General features: G+C 38.7%; 1 long non-coding RNA gene across 1 annotated transcript in view; it reads left to right on the forward strand.

The window, feature by feature from the left end:
- LOC149690982 (uncharacterized) overlaps positions 1–1,478 on the forward strand; it is a 238,163-nt gene extending 236,685 nt beyond the window's left edge. Inside the window, exons 2-3 of the long non-coding RNA XR_016383583.1 lie at positions 1,298–1,322; positions 1,384–1,478. This is a non-coding gene — a long non-coding RNA (uncharacterized LOC149690982). The remainder of the gene's footprint in view (positions 1–1,297; positions 1,323–1,383) is intronic.
- The last annotated feature ends 20,968 nt before the right edge of the window (positions 1,479–22,446 follow it).

A 22,446-nucleotide genomic window follows, 5' to 3' on the forward strand; every position in this document is an offset into this window, starting at 1 on the left:
TTTACTTCCAACAGCAACACGTAGATGGCGGAAAAATCTACATTTTGGCGCGAAATTTAAAATGCTTCGTTTTACAACATTGGTGTTGATATAGATAATGTTAGTTCAAATCTTAATAAAAAAGGTGAATATTTGTGTTAAAATATAGATTTTAAAATATATTTCCCACCATGTTTTGAACACAACATACACATTGTTTATTTCTAAACAGTACCATTAATTAATCCTGACGTTAGGAAAAAATGGTTAAAATTATTTGTTGACCGAGCGATGATGCCTAAATTGGAAAATACCTGCACTTGCTTCTTTGCAAGATCATGCCTTGTTTTTTCGATGAAAGACAAAATAGTTTTGTAATAGCTATTTTGATTCATGGATCATTTTTCTCTGAATTTTTGCAGTTAATTCCAGGATGAAGAGAGTAGTTTTGTAAAGTGCGTCGCTTAAAGTCAATTTAGTTACCAAAACATTAATAATGACGATAATGAAACAGACTGAATGTATGTTAAACTTTTTTTGTTATTGTCTTAACTTTGCATTAATATAGCCGAAGCAAAACAAGTTTAACATACATTCATTCTATCTCATTTACATTTTTGGCCAATTCAAGTAACTTCAAGCGTCGTACTTTACAAAGACTTTTCTCCTCATCCCGGAATTAACCTCAATAAATCACAAAAAAACCCTGATAACAAACAAGCAAGATATGTTATTAAATCTAATTTTATTATACATTTCCGCTGTTTATTCTTTTATTCATCATAGGGGCTTCAATTGATCTGCATTTGGGAGTTTTTTTATTATTTCTACCAAAGAAATTCAGAGAAAAATTATAATTGAATGTTTATTGTGTATAAAAAAGTTGTAAAACAACTCACGCGATTATACACTTGATACACATTTTCAATACAAAATATCAAGAGAATTACGCATAAATGAAATAGTCACGCGTTCAAATTTAAATTGGAAAAAAGAAAGTAGTAAATCAGTGAATTTTTTCTCCCTCTCTTCTTTTAACATTCAGTAACCTTCATTAAGTTGAAGTCGAATTATTTTATGTACATCAGATACGTTGTTCGAAAAAAGATCAAAAACGCTAGTTAAGGAATTGAATTTGCATCCTAATTGTAATACTGCTATTGCAAAATGTATTTTGGGCTGCGCAAATGTTTAGGAACAGAAAAATTAAGAGCATTTAATAGAGTTGAGGGCTGGAGAATGTTGTGAATTAACTTGTGAATAAAAGTAATATGATTCAGTCATTAATTGTGAGGAGATCAAGGATTGCCAAAAATAGTCCATATTTATATGTATAGCTTTAGGTAAAAAGTATTTGTGCCCGAACTCTATAAAATTATGCTGTACTGCTTCTACTTTTTTTAGGAGAAATTGGCTACAGACAACCCAACCAAACAGCAACCTGGAACGAACAAGGCTTAAATATAAGATGCGGAAATGACGCAGAGATTTCAACTGACTGGTGACGTTCCTACAAAAATGTAACTTAGCGTCGAATATAGTTCCAAATCTTTAGTTTGAGTTGTGGATGTGTTAGGAATCACTTAAAGCAAAGCGTGGGTCCTCCTGTACTCCAGTTTTGGCTTGACAAAGGCTAGTGGGCGGGATTTATAAGTGCACTTATAAATCCCACCCATAAATGCCTCCTGCCTTCGCCAAGCCAAAACTGGAGTTCGTAAGGAAAGTCAACATGTAGGGGATCCGCTGGACACGCGCTTTGCTTTAAGTAGGAGTTCAGCGACATTCAAACGAATTGCTTATTAGAAAACTATTATTCTCTCATTGATAGAACAAAACATTACCATGCAAAGACGGAAGTGCCGGTACTTTCCTTTTAAGACATCATTGCTCGGTCCACTGATAAATTTCCTGACGTTGGGACTATTTGGGAAATATACATTCATTTCTGTGTTTCTGAAACTCGAAAATGGGCATTTACAACCCATGTTTGTTTAACAAATAATAAATTTAAATCCTACAGACGAACTACTCCTATAATTATACATTTAATATTGCAAAACTTATGAACTTCAGCATATTTACTTTTATTGTTTAGTAATAAACAATATGTATGTTGTGTTCAAAACATGGTGGGAAATATATTTAAAATCTATATTTTAACACATATATTCATTTTTTTTATTAAGATTTGAACTAACATTATCTATATCAACACCAATGTTGTAAAACGAAGCATTATAAATTTCGCGCCAAAGTGTAGATTTTCCCGCCATCTACGTGTTGCTGTTGGAAGTAAAACATCCAGTGGTTACCGCGCATGTCAATGGGCGGGGCTTCACCTTTCCCCACTCGGTCTATATCCCACTCTAATCTTATCAATAGAGCTATCTTTTTCCCGCACAAGACTCTCGGTTTTAAAAAATTCCTTTAGGATATCAGTTAATTCATCAGTTAACTTTTCATTGTTTAGGATATAATCAGGCCCTCCTACGGTTGCCTTCGTTGGCGTGAACACAAGCGAATCCTCGGTTTTGTTTAGTATACATTTTTTACATTTAAAGTTACTTACTGACCCGTTAAACATGATATCTAATTCCTCGGTAGTCACCGCACCAGTACAATCAGCATGCGTTAAGTCATGACACGCTTTAAATGGAATTGACTGTTTACCATTTATTAATTTGTTTCATTCGGAGCACTTTTGTTTAGACCCAGCGTTCGATTTTGGATTTTTTTGCGACATTTCAGCTTAATCTTTAGGCCGAGGCTTAATAGAAAGCGGGATTTCACGGAGCAAAAAACGCATGCGACCGCACGCATCAAAAACTGAGCCTAATATTATAATCGGAAAGGGGGGGAAATTCGGCTTTAGATTCTTCAATGATCTCTATAGAAAGTACAGAAACACAGCGACCGACATGTTAAGGTCCGAGAGACGGAACTATTTTCATAAAAATATAAAATTAGGGACGGAGAGAACCAGCCAGGCTTGGCGCGTCCTCAAGCCATTCCTGAATTCCAAGAAGAAATCCATCAATGCTATCAAATCTAAAGGAAAAACCGTCACCGATAGCCTGGAAATAGCCTCAAATTTCAACGAATTTTTTACCGCTTCCGAAACGCTGTTTTCAAACACCTTCAACCCTCGAGAATCAAAGCAAGCTACGGATAACGCCATGTTCAACTTCCAGGAAGTTGACGAGATCAGTGTTTTCCGGTATCTGAAGAATTTATCTTCGAATAAAGCCACCGGTCTAGACTTTATACCGATAAAGCTCATTAAGCCTCTGGCAGGCCTAATCTCGCCTTTTGTAGCAAAAATTATAAACATCTCCTTCTTAACAAGTCGATACCCAGCTGCATGGAAGGAAGCCAAGGTGGTTCCAATCTACAAGAAAGGCGACAAAACGGTCATGGCCAACTACAGACCAGTGTCGATTCTCCCTGGCCTTTCTAAACCACTGGAACACTTTGCACTTAGTCAACTAAATGAGTTTTATGCCAAAAATGATCATCTACATAAACTGCAGTCAGGTTTTCGTTCTGGCCATTCAACAACGACAAGCATTTTCTTCCTACTCGAAACTATTATTACTCGTCTGAGCCAAGGACACTATGTCGGCGTTCTTTTTGCAGATCTCAGCAAGGCTTTCGACACCGTTGACCACGAGATCTTATTAAGTATTCTACAGACAAAAAACCTAACCACAGCATCACTGGGCTGGTTTCGCTCTTATCTATCATATAGGACACAAGTATCTGCTATTAATGGTATAACATCCCCACCTCTAAAAGTGGTCAAGGGTGTCCCCCAAGGGAGCATCCTTGGTCCAACGCTCTTTAATACGTATACAAGTGACGTACACGAATTCCTGTTAACAAGCATTTCTAAAGAGTACGCTGATGATGTCGCTCTCATAAACTCTTCTGCTAATCTCGCTGAGCTCATGGCAATCATGAGTTCGGAAGCAACTATTCTGAGAAGCACTATCAATGCCAGGAAATTAATTCTCAACGAAGATAAGACAGAATTTATGATCTTCTGCCATAACGGAAAATCCTTGGATCCTGAGTCTTTTACTTACCTGCCTAACACCTCTATCAAAAGAGTTTCATCGTTTAAGTACCTAGGAGTCCTTCTAGATGATACCTTATCGTGGAGGATTCATATCGATCATCTGATAAAGAAAACAAATGCTCGAATGGGGGTACTAAGACCTCTCTACGACTCTTTGGACACGGACGTTCTGAGTCTACTATATGAAGCACTAATCCAGCCCATCTTCCGATACGGCGACATTTTCTACAATAGCTCCAGCGCAAAATATCTAAAAAGATTGCAGGTGGCACACAACAACGGCAGCAGATTTGTCGCAAAAAAGAGTAAACTCACATCAGCCACAGGGACTCTCAAGCAACTTGGTTGGCTTCGCTTGACCCAATTGTACAAGTGTAGCCTACTGAATTTAATGTACAAAATATCCCGAAATTCAGGCCCAGAATACTTAATGCCTTTTTTTACAAAGTCATCCGAGCAGCACAAACACTCGACTCGAGGCAGTTGCCATAACTTCTTCGTTGAAACTTTGCAAACTCCACTAAGAATCAAAAGCGTCAAGCATCGTGGTATTTCCTTATGGAATGAGCTTCCGTCCCACATAAAGACTGCAAATAGCTACAAAACATTTAAAGTTGAAACCAAAAAATATATAGAATCTGTTTAGTTAATTTATTATGTATTCGGGATGCCTTTGTAAATCAGCTTTGCTGAAAGGTTCTCCTCAATAAAAGCCATTTATTATTATTATTATTATTATTATTATTATTATTATTATGGGGTAAAAGTACTAAACTTATCATTTTGACAAAGGTAATTAATATTGACCATTGCCCTTTTTAGATACAATAGAAGGTGGCACACCTCTCATTAAAATATCAGGTCAAAATAATCATTAGCACAGAAGATCTGACCAAAAGCTGTACCTCCTCCCATTGAACTCAATGTTAATTTTGATTTCCTTCGACCTTTCCGCCGGTAGGCCAATTCGAAAATTCGTACTTTTTGGCCTATTGAACGAGTTCTATAGCGGGATCAGTTTGAGAAGTCGTGCGCGTGATAAAGTGGGCTATGTGAAGACTAACTTGGATCATCAAGTGACTAAAAATGCTAATCGCATTTTTCGTTTTATTAACGTCACATCCGGTTAGTTTAAAGGATCGCGTGAATGTAGATCGCGACATTCTCGAACGTCGGTATTAAATCCAAAGGTTAGTGTAATATGGGGAAACAAATAATATTTTTATTCGTTAAAATATGTTAATTAGCCATACAACAGCGAGCTACCAATCAGCCAGCGCTCATACAGCCGGCGGCGATCCAGCCAGCGCCCACACTGCCTGGTTTTCATACGGAAAGTCTATGGAAAAATAATTACTGGTAATTGGTTATGAACTATGTTTTTGGGATATTAGAATAGGTTAATGGTGAATAATTAAGTTAAAATTTGTAATTTTCTTTATCGGAGATAATTATTTTGCTTTATTTCTTTTTTATATATAGATGAAACCAAATAAAACATTGAATTAATTCTGAACACGGTTTTTTAACCCATTATTTTCAACAGGCGTATCCTTCATTTCAAACGTCAATATTAGTCAAGTTTCACAAGAATATCTAGTTATTCTTATTTAAAACTATGTAACGCTTATTTATATTTATTTTAGTATTAAAGATAATCTTGTTTCTCAACTCAAAATTATTACAGAAAGAGTTAAACAGCAGTCTATGTGATTGTCTCTGTGTGTCCGTCCGTAATTACACTAGTGCATCGCGTTAGCAGTTCGCCTTGTGTAAAGAAATCCTGCTAAAATTTTAATATTTACATTTTTATAGTATAAAGTGAATATATGGAAATGTTTTTCGTAATTTCGATGCCTTAAGTAGTTTTGCAGCTGTAAAGAACCGTTTAATTTTAATATTCCAAGAAAAGTTTTTGTATTATCATTTGAAATGTCGTCTGAATTACTGTACATGCGCTATGCTTCGAATACTGCTTTAATAATTCGTAAATGCTTACTTCAAAAAAAAATTAGAAATATTTCTATATCTAGGTAAATAAAATTGTAAGTAGACTTCCCCTTGACTCGGAGAGGTAATATTTTGGGTTTCCCAACTTTTCGTACTTGTAATTTTACTAGACCTTGGCTATTTTTGGGTGGTTTTTAGCCGATCATGGTAAATGCAATTGAACTTTGAGAGCCTACTGTCTCTGTCATTTAACTTTTGACTTTCCAATTTCATAGGAATACAAACCATGGAAAGTTTATTTAATCTTGGCTATTACGACACCGAATAGAAACATGCCTTGAACGTCTCACCTTGCCTACCGTCAGAGGTTTTTAAAGCCTTTTGCCAAAAAATTGTATTATCGGAGGATGCGGTTTCAATCTTACAAAAGGTTGAATCCTGGATGAAGTTCCTTCAAATTTCTGAAAAATGGGCCAACACGATTGTGACCAATGATCCTGATGGAGCTGAATTAAAGAAATCGAAGCATTTTCGTGTCACTACTCTTTTTCTCGGAATAGCTGCTTCAATAAATTTTCTATCAAAGTTTCAAGTAGGAGTAATAATCTAACGCGAGGACAGGAGATGCAGCTTCGCGGCAGAATAGACAACATATTTATCTTTGTGCTTTTGAAGAACGCGTCGTCTGCTACTCATTCTGGAGTGAGATATTGAAGAAAAACTTGAAATATGTAAACTTCAAGCACAGACTCAAGCAGTGCAAGCATGTTAGGGGAAATACCTGTCGCCATTCCCGAATGCAATAGCTACACATTTTCAAATAAAAATATAAGTTTTCATCGGTTTCCCAAAGAAGAACCCGTTAAAAACGGGATTTTTGGCATGGCGCGACCGATTTTTTTTAACCGACGGTGGCGCGAGCAGCTTGCCTCGTGAAGCGCGTGGTTGGGTTTGCTATGCCAAAAATTTTCTATCAAAGTTTCTCCTCTTCTCTCGTGTCGGGGGGGGGGGGACCACGAAGAGAGAAATTTATTGAAAGAGCTATTAACACTCTAGTTGAGGTAAGAATTGTGTTCAAGAGAGTTTGGTAAGACCGAAACGATTTTTACACAAATTAACTTTTAAATTTTATTTAGAAGAATAAAAGATAATGATATTTAAAGAGTCATCCATAAAAAACTGTACTTCGGTGCTACCACCCTTTTCGGAACACCCTGGGTACAACAGCCATTCAACGAAATAAGATGCATAACCGTTGATTTTTCAGAATGGAGACGTTATAGAAACACTGAGGTCAATTCTGATGATGGCTGAAAGTCACATTTCTCCGCCAGGGGATGATGATATTGAAAAACTGAAAGAGCTAAACGGGTTGTGGAATGCGTTCAAAATGACAGTAGAGACATTGTGTGCCGAAGGTCCAACTGTCTCTAAAGTTATTAGCTTGCTAATGGGATTGTTCAACAATCTAAAAAAATTAAATCTATTTGGTTTGAAACCTTTTTAACGAATCTTTTAAAAACTATGGAATAAAAAATTTCAAACCTTATAAGAGAAGAAAGTTTTGTGGTAGCGGTTCTACTAGAACCGAGACAAAAAACATTCATCTTTAGATTTTTCCGAATTCGTATGTTAATTTTCATTGCCAAGTAGCTAATAATAAATGGAATAGTCACATGCTACAGTTTACCGGTATGGAGATTTGAATATCCAAATATTTGCTCTGTAAATGAAGACCAAGCCAAAGAATTTGTCTACACGCTCTTGACCAACATGGTTCAAGATTCAGGAAACGAGTTGGAGGAGACTAGCTGCTCTCTATTTGAAGGCTTGGAAGGGTGTACCTCGTATGAGCAGTTCCCGGTAGAGCAGTTCTCGAAATAGCAACCGCGATTCCAAAAAACAGCGGTGTTTTTTTCAAAACTGCTGTTTTAGAAATAGCGGTACTCTTTTAGGAAATGTCTGTGTTTGTGTCGAGTTTTGCGCATTTCTTAACAATACAGTCGTATTCGTTGGTTTCAAAACTACCTTTTTCTGTGATCATTTAATCAGTAATGTGACCTACTAACGGATCGTGTTTATGAATTTTTTTTAAGTAAACTTAAATAATGTACTATTGTTCAGGCTGTATCAATTTACAATTCTCATACCAGGATAGAAAAACAACTCGAGAAAGGTTATTTTGTTTCAGAAGTAGATAATTGTAAACAATAATTTTTTTGGAAAAGGCATATTATAATTCGAGAAAGGTTATTTTATTTCGGAAGTAGATAATTGTAAACAGTAATTATATATATATATATATATATAATATATTTTTTATATTTTACATTATTCCATGATACTACTTTCGGATTCGCTACCTGCACCGCTGCACTGCTCTAGTCCTCGCTGCCTCAGCTTCTTTCTTCACCTGTAATTTCTTCGCTGATACTCTCTTCGCTCCGGTACGGACTGCTATCTTCGCTGCTAACTTCGTTTGCACAGAAAGTATTCGAACGTAATCTTTATGTTAGACTTGAAGTCGCCGGGGTTCCGAAGAAAATTTCGGCTTACATTTCAACACTTTGTTCTTGCCTCCAACTTCTTCCACTATAGTTGGTTATTTCCCTAGAGCCGTTTGGGACAAATAAGATTTAATGTGAATTTGACTTTTGAAGTTGGCCCAAAAGTTTTGCCATTCACTTTTATCCCCGGAAAACCGGCGAATTTCTAGTTTTGGCAATCTAACGGCCGGAGCAAGACCATTCTGCGCGTACACCAAAGTGTTGGAACCGGGCGGACTAAGGAGCCCGGTCTCCGTTAGCGGCTGAGAGGAGTTCGGTGTAGCGATACCTAGCGGGTTTGCGAGCGCGCCTCCTGTAGGCGTAAGTGTCTGTGTGAGATATTCGGAACTAGTGACGGAAGTACTCCCTTTGGCTAGTAGTTTTATAAATTTTGATCTAATTTGGAAATAATAAAGAATTTTGAGAATTCTCCGTTACACTCTGCTACTTAAAGAAATAGCTTAAGAGAAAAGTGAAGAAAAGAAAAATCTGCCCGTCAACATAGAAGCAAACCGCATACAAATCACGTCGAAGGAAGTGCAAAACGGCTAGAAAAAAGTCGCCTACAACCTCGACAGATTTCGAGACATCAGAGCTACGAACTAAAAGAGCCATAGTTGAAAGTGAAAAGAAGTTGAAGGATGACGTCAAAAAGACTATATCATTCAGTGAGAAATTTGAAGATACCACCTTAAGCTCAGATGTACAACAAGAGCGTCCTGGTGAACCAAATGTTGAAAAACTAGACGAAACTGTCTTTGCGGATGAAACATTTCAAGTTGAACCATCTGAAGAGACATTCTCAAGCGTTATTTCAACCTCAGACAATATGGAAGTGCCTAAGAACGGGTTAAACACTGTTTCTTTCAAAGTGCCGGCTAAATGCGACAATAAGATTCATTCAGTTCTGCCAAGAACCCCAAGGAAACCAAAAATAAATACTCCAGGCGAAATAACCCCCTTTATGTTATGGATTTAGCACTTCAAAACTAAGGCACTTGCATTGTTTGGGACTTGAACAATTTGCAAACCAAACAATGCCGGAAGTGGTGAGGCCCAATAACGGATTTTGAGATTCCCGTTCCATCTTGATAAATTAATTCTATTAATACTTACTTTAATTAAATTTACTTGGTTTAATTTTACGTAATTTCATTACAAAAATTATAATAAATTAATTTCTAATAAGGATAAATTAGACTTAAAAGTATAAAACTTACAATGCCCACGATGAAAATGACTCGCAGTAACGATAATTTTAACTTTTGGTTTTCGTTTGCTTAACTGATTATCTAACGTCAAACTTTTTTCCAGTCACCTGCATACTCTAAACTTTAAATCTGTAAAACCCCACTAGGTGCGACGCTCTACTACTTGATAAGGCACCAAGCCTCGGTTCGAGTGCATGCTTCTGGCCCATTAGGCCGAATATAGTCAAAATGTGCGGGTTAATGATCTGAAAATTTTCTAGGCTATTAAACGATATATTATTAACGCTACTTTTACAAACCGATTTAAATAATACGTCTTTTGGATTATAAAAACCAACCTTGGTCTAATGCTTGCGTCTATCAATTTAGTCAGGGAAATTTGTGGAATTTCGTCAACGAAATTTGTGGAATTTAGTCAACGAAATTTGTGGAATTTGGTCAGGGAAATTTGTGGAATTCATTCAGGGAAATTTGATAAATTTAGTCAGGGAAATTAGATAAATATAGTCAGGGAAATTTGATAAATTTAGTCAGGGAAATTTGATAAATTTAGTCAACGAAATTTGATAAATTTAGCCAACGAGATTTGATTAATTTAGTCAATGAAATTTGTGAAAATTAGTCAGGGAAATTTGATAAACTTAGTCAAATAAATTTGATAAATATAGTCAGGGATATTTAATAAATTTATTCAAATAAATTTGATAAATATAGTCAGGGAAATTTAATAAATCTAGTCAGGGAAATTTAATAAATCTAGTCAGGGAAATTTAATAAATCTAGTCGGGGAAATTTAATAAATCTAGTCGGGGAAATTTAATAAATTTAGTCGGGGAAATTTAATAAATTTAGTCAGGGAACTATTTGGAATTTGATAAATTTAGCCAGGGATTGTTTTGGAATTTAGTCAGGGAAATTTGTGGTATTAAGTCAGCGAAATTTGTGGTAAATAGTCAAGGAAATTTGAGTAATTTCATCAGGGAAATTTGATAACTTTAGTCGGATAGTTTTTGGATTTTATTTAGGCATAAATTCCAAACACACAAATGCACCTCCAGTTGTTATAAGAAGGTGAAAAATTCTAAAAAAAGATTGAAAGTGTGTCGTTACGGTTTCCTTCGAAACGTAACAAACGTTGCCACTATGTATTCCGTTAGATCAGTTACTCGTCACCGTAAAATGAAAAAGGTGCAGAAACGACTGTACGACTTGCCGAGAAAACAGCACGAAGTTTTAATCAATGATTATAATCCCGCGCTACTTATGGCTTCCAAAGCCAACATGGATTTGCAATTTGGAAATTGTGGCAAACTATGTCACGGCGTACGTGAAAAAGGGAGACCGGGCTGACATGGACCAAACTTTTGCCGAGTTAGGGCACGAAAGTTTGTCCAAAAAATTATTTGCCTATAGATTGAAATCACTGACTTCTAAGTCAGTAGGCATATACGAAGCTATGGATATTATGTTGGGCCAAGTCCTTTACAATAAATCCGACAGCACTAAAGGCCAACTATTTGCGAGGACTACACATTTATCAGGGCTAAAAGCCAATCCATATTCCGCTGCGTAGGACCCACAAATATCCAAAATGTCTTGCAGCCCTACCCGCGATTCAGCAACAACTAAATATCATCCGCAAAAAATCCACCCACTATCCGATAGTCCTGCGTCGCGCCGCCAGGGTACCTAAGCGTAAAACCGAGGTTGGAAGCCCTTAGGGCCCTGTCGAGAGGTTCCAGATATAGTGCAAAGAGGAGAGGAGACAGAGCACACCCCTGTTTTAAACCCACCCCACTGGACATGAAATCTGTAGCCACATCCCCAAACCAATAACGGTACTTTACATCCTCAAAAAGCCTAGCCAAGAGAGTAACAAAATGACCTGGAATGCCTAGGGTCACCAGTAACGCCCACAACTGAGTCCTGCAGACGCCATCGTAAGCCTTTCGTAGGTCCAGAAAAGCGAATAACGCTGAACGTTGTTCAATTCGAGCAATGTCCATCAACTTGTATACTATAAATAGACTATCAGCCCCTCGCCTATCCCTCCTGAACCCGTTCTGTAACTCCCCTAAGATATTATTGTTCTCAACAAAATGTTACAAGCGTGTTTTTATAATTGCCACAAACACCTTAGAGAGGCACTGTGATAGGGCAAATGGACGGAACGAGCCCAGATTTTCAATGTCCTTTCCTCCACCTTTGAATAATAACTTAAATTCTGTGAGCCCCCACGAGTCGGGAATAATAGACTGTTGCAGGATATCATTGAACAATTCACACAAAACCCGTCGCGAGTAACCGTCCAGATGTTTTAGGAGGTCATAGGATATTGAGTCCTTGCCTGCAGCTTTCCCCGTGGGTAGGGCTTTTAAAACTGCGTCAACACATTCTTCCGATGTGTCTTTTGTGCATGGCCTTCGGTATAATTTTGGAAGATTTTTCAGGATCTCTTAGTAGCAATACAATGTTCAAAATTTGTGATGACTTTAAAACCTGGGAGCTAGAAAGGTTGGTATTTTTCATTCGTGCTTTGTTTACATTTATAATCTCCGAAGGGCTCCTTCTCCTAATCGGTAGGCTGGGTATATAATGTCTGTTGGCTTATGTCTTAAAGAAACTTGTGGTTCTTCATCCACAACCTGCTAATGGTAGCTTCCAAGAGATTTTAATTTGATTGCACATTGTTGACTTCCGCGTTATGGGTGTCAAGTATAGCATAAGCTAGCCAAATCAATATAACCAAAACGTCCTCGATAATTCCATCTGATTTGGAATTTAGATAATTGCCTATAACTTCCTTCATTTATTCTTAAATTGGCTCTGTTTCTCTATTTTCAATTCCAAGGGCTTTAGAAATCATGCCTGTTCTCCAGTTTTGCCAACATTTGAAAAAACAACCATAACTGGCAATTTTGTCATTTCTTGCACTAGGATTTTCAATTTACTTGAGGTTTAGAAAATTAACATACACAATTTTAGATAGTTTTTGGGATCGTCGTTTTCTTTTGGCTTCTGCAACATAGTTCTCCTATTTTCATATAGTGAGGCCGCCTTGAATTACTCTTTAGTCTTTTCATTATTAAGGATAGTTGTTTAGCTTAGGTTAGTTTTAAAACTTTACGCATCTGATTTTGATGATATCTGAACAAGTAAATTTTTAGTTTTATTATTCTAGTTTTTTTATTTAAAAATATTCAGTTATTATTATAAACTTACGTAAACAAAATATCAGACCGAAAAAACACTACTCTGTAACCAAGCTAAGGATCTGACATGAATCTGCTAGAATGAACAGGAGCAGACGAAAAGAAAATAGTTTCGGAAAAGGGTATTCATCCGCGAGTTCCCGTAAAAACCCGATTCTGGAAAAAATTTTGCTCCGTGTGGGATGACGAGCTATAAACCTTACAGCTCCAGGTAATAGTAATTGGACAGGAAGGGAGGAGGGTTTGGGACTAAATTTTGAGGAATTTTCCGAGTCCTAGTTTAAAAGCGGCTAATGAGGGGGGCCAAAACCCGCTCAGAGGGGAGAGAATTCCAGATGGAAATAACTCGCCGAAAAAAGGAATACTTCAGTTAAGTAAATACTTAAGCAGAGGGAAGGACAAGTACATTGGCAGTGGGACATAATTCGCATAAAAAGCCTTTCTACATAATCATATAAAAAATTTATTTGGTTAATAAAAATTAAATGATTCAAAGTTTTTGTATTTAAAAAAAAACATTTACTGAAAAGGTTGTGACAGTCCTGTATTGATGATGAATATGTAAAATTATATCACATTTATGAACTCATTTTAAATGTGTATTTAGTCTAATCGGATTTTTCCATACTCCCAAATTAGCCTGATAACTTTGAATTGACATACATTTTGCCATTCCGCAGGTACTCCCCAAATACCCCAGAATCGTCTTCTGACCGGTGAATCTCCCTAGTGAATTAATTGATTTATTTATTTGAATGCAATATATGATAAATTATTACAAGTTTAGATTACTTGTCATATTCTTCCATCTATTTTAATAGAAAAACCTGAGATTATGGTTTTTTCTCGTTGTTCCCTTTTCGAGAAACGTTTGCTTCGTAGCTGAACTTCGTTCAGATGCGAATGAAGTAGAGGGGCCAGGAACTTCAGATGGAGGGATTTCCTTGGTTAGTCAAGTTATTCTTTAATTCTTTAAAAAAGCATCTAAGTGAATTATAAATTCTGTACCTCAAAACGTTGTGATTATACTCTCTCCTAAACACTACATCCTTTATAAACAGAATTGGTTAAAAAAGCCCACTTTATGCTTTCCATTTGGTAATCATCGCTTTCTTGACCATTTTTGGTAACTGTGAATGTGTTGTAAACTCCACGAAAATGATCAACTAGATTCTCCCACATTTTGCATTAATCTTCTAAACATATAATGTTCTAAAGCTGTATTAAGAACTTAAAACAATAGCTCCTATAATATTGCTGTAAAACAGTCTCACAATTAAAAAAATAGTTCCAGATTTTAACAATATAAATAATATAATTCCACATTTTGAAAATGAAAATGAAATAGAAGTTTATTGTGCATAATAAAAGTTGGGTCACAACTCACGAGATTATACACATTGATTAAAAATACAGTTACAAAATCAACATTGTGCATACCAGGGAAATAAAATAGTGAATTTATCTAAATAGAAAATAGATTAAGCTTGTGAAAATCAGTAAGCATCCCGTAACTTGGTCCGAATTTGCTTTTTAACATCAGGTAATTTTTCAGAATAGAGATCAATAAGTGAAGAGAACAAATTGCATTTAGTTTGCATTCTAATGATAGGATTTATACTTTTCCGCGGATTATAAAAAAATGTGGGATTTCGCAAGTTTTTTGGAACAGAGAAATGAATGGCACTTAGCAGATTTGAGAGGGCAATGATCGTATGCAGCAATTTATATACAAATGTTATATCATTAATAGTTAGACAATCAACAATTTTAGTTAGGTCAAGAATGGACAACAAGAAAGTGTAATTATAGGGGGCTTTGGGCACAAAACCCCTATGATAATACTCCATGAATTTGCGCTGCACGCCCTCCATCTTATTAACTAGGTACTGCTTACAACCACTCCAGGCAACCCATCCGAAAAGCAATCGCGAACGAACAAGGCTTATATACAGTAGGCGATAGTGATGCAGTGATCGTAACTGTCTGCAGAGTTTGAGTGAAACCGCTAAGGTACGCCGACACCGGCTGACAGTCTTCGTCACGTGATTATAGAATAGTAACTTAGCGTCAAAAATAACACCTAAGTCTTTAGTTTCAGTTGCAGTGCGAATGGGTGTGGAGTCTATAACATATGAATTCAGCAATGTCCGACAATTTCGCCTAGTAAATGTAACATGTATTGATTTCGAAGGGTTAACCAGAATATTATTATTCTGGCACCAAATAGAGAGTGCGTTTATGTCCTCCTGCAATTGAACCCTATCACGGTCGGTTTCGATCACCTTACAAAGTTTGTTGTCATCCGCAAATTGAAGAAGGTTGGAATGACGAATGCGGAATTGTAGGTCGTAGAGGTAAATATTGAAGAGCAAAGGCTCCAAGGAAAATCCCTGGGGAACCCCGCAACTTAATCTGTACTCAACCGTGGTGAGAGTCCCATTGCATTTAAGGACATAATTTCGCCCCTGTAGGTAATTACTTAGCCAATCAAGCAAGATTCCATTAATACCTAGGGCAGATAGTTTGTCTTTTAAGAAATTATGGGAAACGCGATCAAACGCTTTAGCAAGGTCCAAATATATTACGTCAACCTGACCGCGACTCTCAACAATCGGGGCAACGTAGTGCATAAAAGCCGCGTGATTAGTATCTATAGATTTGCCTGGGGTAAAACCATGCTGACAATCGTTTGGGAATAAATTGAACCACTTTTGCAAATGCTTATGCATAACTATATCAAACACTTTAGCAAAGACACAGAGGAGAGAGATTGGTCTATAATTCTTAGTTTGACATGACGCGCCTGATTTATATACGGAAACTACAACTGCTTTTTTCCATAGGGTAGGGAAAGTACCAGTTTTAATAGACAGGTTAAAAACATGTTCTAACAACGGTAGTAAAATGGCCTCGCAGCCCTTTATGATAAAGGTCGGTATGCCATCAACACCAGTAGAATATTTGTTGGGAAGCTTCATAATGGCATTATGGATATCGGAACTTGAAATGGCCTGAGTCTGGTAAGCTACTGTAGCAATGTTAGAACATACAAAGTTATAAGGCTCGTTAGGGCTGGTGTGATCAACCGAGACACGAGAGAAATGCTAAGCAAAGCTATTGGCAAGGCGCTCTGGGTCAGAGATCATTTCCTTATTCAGTTTCAATGTAATGGATCTGCAATCACCCTTTAGGTTACCCCTGACAATAGTCCAGAATTTTTTAGGGTGGTGGAAAGCATCCCGGCAAACACCCGCAACATGAGCATCTCTATCGCGTACTAACAGCTGTTTCACAACAGCTCTGAGGCGTCTAAACTCCACAGCATCATCTAAGGATCCAGTGCGTTTCTTCTTCCGAAAGAAATACCTCTTACGTTTGATGGCAGCACGTAGAGCCTGCGAATACCACATAGGGAATCCTGGAGAGCCGCGCCGTATCGCACGTGGAATAGCCAACTCCATGGCTGTCCTGACGCGTTCACTGAGCAAATCAACACAACAGTTAACATCAGACGATTTCAATAAAGGTTCCCAATTAGTATCCCTAAGATTAGAGTAGAGCAAGACATAGTTGCCCTTATTGTAAACAAAACTTGGGGTCAGCGGTTTGGTTATTGGGCATGTAGCGGTAGACAAAGCTAGCAAGAAAGGGGGATGATAAGTGTCAATCGGAACAAAGGGATCATCGAGCCCGTCAATAGTTAAATTATTAAGGTTGGTTAAACAGAGATTAATAGATTTCCAGTGGTTGGAGGTGGGATAACTTGCCGAAGATTGAGATTAAAACAAATGTCAAATATAGGTGTAACCTTAGATCGAGTGGGAGCAGTACAGCCTCGGGAGCCGTGATACTGCCAGTCGATCCCAGGCAGATTAAAATCACCAAGAAGAACAATATCTGCAGTAGTGCCCTCTAATCCCCGCGTTAGGCGATCCACGTACAGCGTGTAGTCAGCGTCAGTGAGGGCGGGCCGAAAGTAAGCCGTGCTTAGTATTAATGGTTCAGAAGACGAAGTGCGAATTTCAACGGTAACGTTTTCAGACGTACCCTCAAGGTCGCGACGCCTACAGCAATGAATGGATCGCCGTACGGCTATCAGAGAACCACCACCACGAACACCAGCAAAATTAGGATCCTGACGATCAGCGCGAAAGACATTGTAATAATTTGGAAAGTAATCACTGTTAAAATGGGTATCGTTAAACCAAGTTTCGGTTAAGCATATTACATCAAAGTCAAGTGAAGCCACGTTACCAAAAAATTCATTTTGTTTCGTTCGCAACCCGCAAACGTTCTGGTATGCTATTAAAAGTTCTTTCATTGGGTGGTCGTATCGTCTGATTCACCAAGCTCACTACTATGCTTATGGTTATCACGTGGAACACCATTAAATTCAGTAATAATGCAGTCGGTGGGCCAGTTGGACGGGTTTGATAAGGTGTCGAATTCAGTGGCATCATCGCAGGACACATAAAAGGAGGAATGGTCAGCGTTGGGATGTTTAGGTTTCAATCGAATGCAGATTGGCGATGTGATACCAACTTCATCAATTAGAATTTCTTTCAATTCTCCCGATAATAAACCATTTTCCAAACGGCTAAAAAGATAAACTTCCGTACCGGTCTTCTGGTGGCTGAAAGTCGGGTAACGGCTTTTAGCTTGGAGTTGGTAGCTGACCCTTTTTGGACAGACTTGGCAGCCCTCCGTTGCAGGGCAGGAGCCGCAATGGAGGCATGAGTTGTAGTGGGCGGTGGGAGACGCAAGTTCACGTGAGACAGCGCCGACAAGTTGCTGACAGCAGTGTTAGAGTAAATAGGGGGTGGTCGAAAGCGAGCTTGATCTAAGTTAAGTTCTGCAGTAGCAACACCGACATGACGTTGATGTTGCAAGGCCGAAGAAAGCTCAGATTTCTCCTTCTCCAAAACAGTAACCCGTGTAGTAAGCGATTCATTCAAGGATAGGAAACGTAAATAAGGAGGTCGGTGAACGTGAAGAGAGAAACTCGGATGGTAAATAAACGGCCTATGTCAATAATTAGAAATCATGATAAGCGCTTGTAGAAAGCGGCTAGTGGCGACATGGGATGATAGTTCGGGTTGCAATGTTTGTTTATGCTAGGAAACTTGTAAATAAACAAACTACATTGAATCTTGGCGTGAATTTCGAAATATGGCGCGGTTTTCGACTTTTACAAGTACTTGCGATTTTTCTGAGATTGAGATTGTCTTTATCTCATTCATTCTTTGAGAATGTTTAAGTGTAAAATTTGTGAGCGTTCTTACCAAGGGAACAGGGAACTTTTAAGACATAAAAGGGAGAAACACGGGGATGTTAAATACCCATGCTCGCAATGTCCTGCCGTTTATACCAGACTTGCGAATTTAACGTTACACGTGGCCACCCGACACACTACAATGCGGGCCCATTAACTTCTACCTTTGTCCCATTCTTGGGTCCATCAACCTCTACCTTTGTTCCTCCTATTATCCCATTCTCGGGCTCCTCAACCTCTACCTATATCCCTCCTGGGACGAAGAGACCGAAACGGTCCACGTCCAACCGTATTCCTTCCTCTGTTTTCGACCCCCTTTCCGGCGTCACCCGTAGGGTGTCGTCGGACCTTTCTTTCGAGAATGTAGATGAACTGTCCGACGATGAGAATCGTGCCCTGAACCCGTTCATGAACCGAGAAGAGGGTGTCATCAATGGATCTCTACTGAGAACTCCTCCACCCACTGTTTGTGAAAATCAGGATGAGCTGTCCGACGATGGAAATCGTGCCCTGAACGAGTTCATGGACCAGGAGGATGACTTCCCAGCCCTTTCCAGCCGGGAGAACCGCGACATCCATCGCTTTATGGATCAGCAGGAGGGTGGCGGTGGTCAAGAGCAGGAGGAGGAGGAACCCATCGTTGAGTCACCGGAAGTTCCTCTTTACGACGAGCTGGAGGAACTGCAAGTACTGGTAGGGCTATTTTTTGTACACTTTTCACACCCGTAGCGACTGAGACAGACGTAGAGCTGTACGTAGGTAGACATAGGGTAGTGATTGAGAATTACTTACGCAATAAACTGGCTCGGGATAGAGGGATTAAGTGGTATTTGACTGTCAGGTTTCGCTACACCCGTCAGTTAACCGACACTGACGAGGAGGTAGAAAATTTAATTTATCATAGAACCCAAAACCTTACTATTTTCAACCCCGACCTTATCCCCGGACAGATAGATTTTAGTATTAGGACTCTGAAACGTTTAATGGAGGAGTACGAAGCGCAATGTCGCGGGTGAGTTCTAGATAAAATTCTCTTCCTGCAAATTAATATCACAACGTACCTCCCGCTTCACGGGGGTACGCACTTTGAAACCCCTAAAAATCTTCTAGCTAAAAATGCCCTTTTAAATGTGCGAAATACAGACAATAAGTGTTTCTTATGGTCAATTTTGGCACATTTACACCCTGTTAACCATGGGAACCATTCGAATCGTGTAACAAAGTACCTACAGTATAGTAACGAATTGGACATGGCCGGTATTATGTTCCCCGTGGAAGTGAATACCGGTAAATTAGAGAATTTCGAACGGGTGGATAACCTTTAGTTTAATGTATTCGGATGCGAGAAAGAGGTCTTCCCCCTTTACGTGAGTTCCAACAGAGTTGAGGAACCACGCCAAGTAGATTTATTACTATTAACCGAGGGTGAGAAGAAGCATTTCTGCTTAATCCGAAGCATGAGTCGACTTTTAGCAAACTCATTTACCGCAAACGGACACACGAACTATTATTGTCGTTATTGCCTCCATCGATTCTCCGGTGTAAACTCGGAGGAAAACTACAAGAACCACATCAAGGAGTGTAGTATACACGGACCCCAGAAGATCGAGATGCCGGTAAAGGAACCTATTCTGGAATTCAAAAACGTTGCATGGCAACAGAAGGTAAACTAAAAGTTTTGTTATTTATCAGGGTATTTTAAATAACGTGCCAAAATAGTTTACTGAGGCTAACGTTATACGGCGCCTATAGCAAGATAAATAAAGCAGACGATAAGATGCATGAGAGAGAGAGAAATTTTTGTTTACATTTTATCTAATATAGTTTTATTTCTATTTTCACAGGTTAATTACGTCATCTATGCCGATTTCGAGTCTATTCTCCGTAAAGTTCACCGATGCGATCCAGATGCCAACCTCTCTTCAACCACGAAAACTTCACAGCATATCTCCTGTGGGTTTAGTTATGTCATCGTTAGTCACAACGGTACAGTCTCTAAACCAGTTACTTATCGAGGGAAAAGTTTTTAGAAAATCTTTTGCGTGAAGACGAAATTATTCAGCGTAAGATTAAAGATAACGCCCCCATGAATCTATCAAACTTAGAAAAGGCGCAATTCGCCTCGGCCCAATCCTGTTACTTACGTAACAGGCCTTTCACTGTAAATGACTGTAAAGTTCGTGACCACGACCACACTAACGGAACCTACAGGGGAGCTGCCCATAATTCGTGCAACCTGAAACTGAAGACCCGGAATTTCGTTCCGGTCTTCATGCATAACTTATCTTGTTACGATGCCCATCTTTTTATGAAAAAATTGGATTGGTCAAAGATCACAAGATTACGTGTATCCCCACGAATTCCGAAACGTAGATTTCGTTTTCTCCGGGTAATTTACGATTCTAAGACTCAATTAGGTTCATGCTGGCGTCGCTAGAGACACTCGTGTCGAATTTGGCTCGAGGAGAAGCATATAAGTTCAAGTGTTTAAACTCTGCCTTCAGCGCTGACGAAGTACCACATCTGCTGAGGAAACAGGTTTACCCCTATGACTACCTCGACTGCGAGACGAAATTCGACGAGACCGAGTTGCCACCCAAGGATGCTTTCTTTAATTCTTTAACCGACGAAGAGGTTAGTGAGGAAGATTATTCTCAAGCTCAAAAGTTTTGGGAAAAATTGCAACTCACTAACCTCGGTGAGTACCATGATTTATACGTTAAGACCGACTTTTTGCTCCTAGCGGATGTTTTTGAAAGTTTCAGGGCTATGTGTCTAGAATATTACAAGTTAGATTGCGCGCACGCATATACAGGTCCTGGTTTCGCTTGGCAAAGCGCACTTCACATGACCCAAGTGAAATTGGAACTACTCCAGGATCCTGATATGCATCTCTTTATTGAGAAGGGTATGAGAGGGGGAGTTTCTTTAATTACGCATTGACTAGCCATAAAATAAGGATCTCTCCGAAACATTCCACCCGACAGAACATAGCTCTTACATTACCTACCTAGACTGTAATAACATTTACGGCACCGTAATGTGTCATCACCTGCCGATGAGAGGATTTCGATGGATTCAACCATGTCAAGATTTCACTCATGAAATTATCTTGAATCACCCAGACGATGATCCCCAGGGTTTTATCCTGGAGGTGGATCTTGAGTACCCGGAAAGTTTGCACGAAGAACATAACTGTCTACCCTTAGCATCCGAACGTAGAGTTATTAACGCGGATGAGGTTTCACCGTATTCGATTGAACAAACTGAAAATTAACGTACAGGATAGCCTTCCAAAGTTAGTTCCCTCGCTCTACAATACGGAGAAATATGTTTTCCACTACCGGAACCTCAAGTTTTACATCGCTAAGGGGATGAAATTGGGGAAAATCCATCGAATACTCACATTCGAGCAGGGATCATGGTTAAAACCATTTATCGAGTTCAACACGGAGAAAAGGAAACAGGCAGTGAACGACTTTGAGAAAGATTTTTTCAAGTTGGCCAAAAATAGGTACGCATCTACGCTACGCTAAGTTATTATTTCACATGTAAATTAATCAAAATTTTATCTATTAACAGTGTTTTCGGGAAGACGATGGAAAACCTCCGCAACAGGATCAACTTTGACCTTGTCCAGACCCGGGATAAGGCAATCAAGAAAGCCAGTTCGCCGTTATTCCAGAGGTTCACCATCTTTAGGAACGAACTGGTTGGGATCCATCGTCTGAAGAAATCCCTCAAGTTGGACCGACACATTTACACCGGTTTCGCCATCTTGGACCTCTCAAAGTTGGTCATGTACGACTTCCATTACAACACTATGAAGGCAAAATATGGCGACGACCTCAAACTTCTTTTTACCGACACAGGTATGATTTTTGAAAATGTTTACTAGATTTAAATTCTTTTTTCTACTTTCGATTTTAAAAAACTAATTAAATGCTTTTACGTATAATTGCAGACAGCCTGACCTATCAGATTTTCACCGACGATTTGCCTCGGGACTTTGCCCAGATGAAGGAGATGTTCGACTTTTCCGCATACCCCAAGGAACATCCTCTCTTCAGCGAGGAAAACAAGAAGGCCCTCGGAAAGTTCAAGGATGAACTCAACGGCATCCAGATTCAAGAGTTCTGCGGCATGCGGCCGAAAATGTACAGCATCTTGTCGGCAAAAGGTGAAAAGAAGACGG

This window comes from Phalangium opilio, unplaced genomic scaffold (assembly GCF_054372755.1).
Source record: "Phalangium opilio isolate 3A_F unplaced genomic scaffold, DU_Popi_V2 ptg000026l_1, whole genome shotgun sequence".
Classification (NCBI taxonomy): Eukaryota; Metazoa; Arthropoda; class Arachnida; order Opiliones; family Phalangiidae; genus Phalangium; species Phalangium opilio.